This window comes from Enhydra lutris, unplaced genomic scaffold (genome assembly GCF_002288905.1).
Source record: "Enhydra lutris kenyoni isolate GAN:26980312 unplaced genomic scaffold, ASM228890v2 scaffoldscaffold17, whole genome shotgun sequence".
Classification (NCBI taxonomy): domain Eukaryota; kingdom Metazoa; phylum Chordata; class Mammalia; order Carnivora; family Mustelidae; genus Enhydra; species Enhydra lutris.
The window spans coordinates 17,030,029-17,031,050 of NW_019154101.1; positions in this window are offsets into that span (position 1 = coordinate 17,030,029).

The following is a 1,022-nucleotide window of genomic DNA, read 5'->3' on the forward strand; positions in this document are numbered from 1 at the left end:
TCTTGAAAATCTATGTTCCAGAGACCTATGTTAGAGGTCTTGAAGAATCCATGAGTAATATAATCTGTGTGTCTAAACATTAGATTACAAAACCTATGAGAATGAAAATTAAGTACTATAATAGAGATATAAGAAAGGACTCTGGAAATATCAGAGATGGAACAAGTAATCATCACTTTATATATATTTGTGGAGGAGAATCAGAAAAATCTCCATAAAGAAGGTGACAATGGAATTGGATATTGGGATATTTATGTAGTTTTGCCAAAAGGGGTAGGACATTCCCCCCCTATCCCTACCAAAATGACAATACCTTAAGCAAATATTGGGAAGCAAACATACTTATGCTTGATTTTGAATAATGAAAGACCTATTTGAGAGAAAGTGTTCAAATTTTCCCCTAAAATTCTTCCAAAGAAAATAAAATTATTTTATCAACATAAATTCCTAGCTGCAATATTATATTGAGTAATGTGTAGAAGCTTAACAAATAATTTGTTATAAAATTATGTTTAAGATTTATGTATATTTACATACACTTAAGCCTTTTTGATGTATAATAAACTTAATTTTTTCCTTAATTCCTGAAATTTTGGAACATGATTTTGTAAGTGTTGAGATTTTATTTAGTTAGCTTAAATAAAAAAAAACTTGAGACACATTATTACTGATATTAATGCACCTATTAAGTTATACAACCTTAGTTTTATAGATAATTTGCATTGACTATTGAAGAAAGATTTTAACTGTTCTCTTATAAGAAATAAAGCAGTATCCCCTACACCTTTGCCTATATTTCTACTCATACCCATCACTGTCCCTTCAATTTTTTTTTCCTGTAATTAGTGTGCCAGATATGATACATCTTAAATTGAAAAATACTGTCAGGGTGTGTGAAAGTACATTCCTTCTCAACGTGGTTTTACTTTCATTTGTATCCTTAAGTTATTTGCATAAAATGTGCTCTTTTTTTTTTTTTTTTAATTCCACCCTATTCAGTTTTTCCCTTTCTTTCCCTTCCC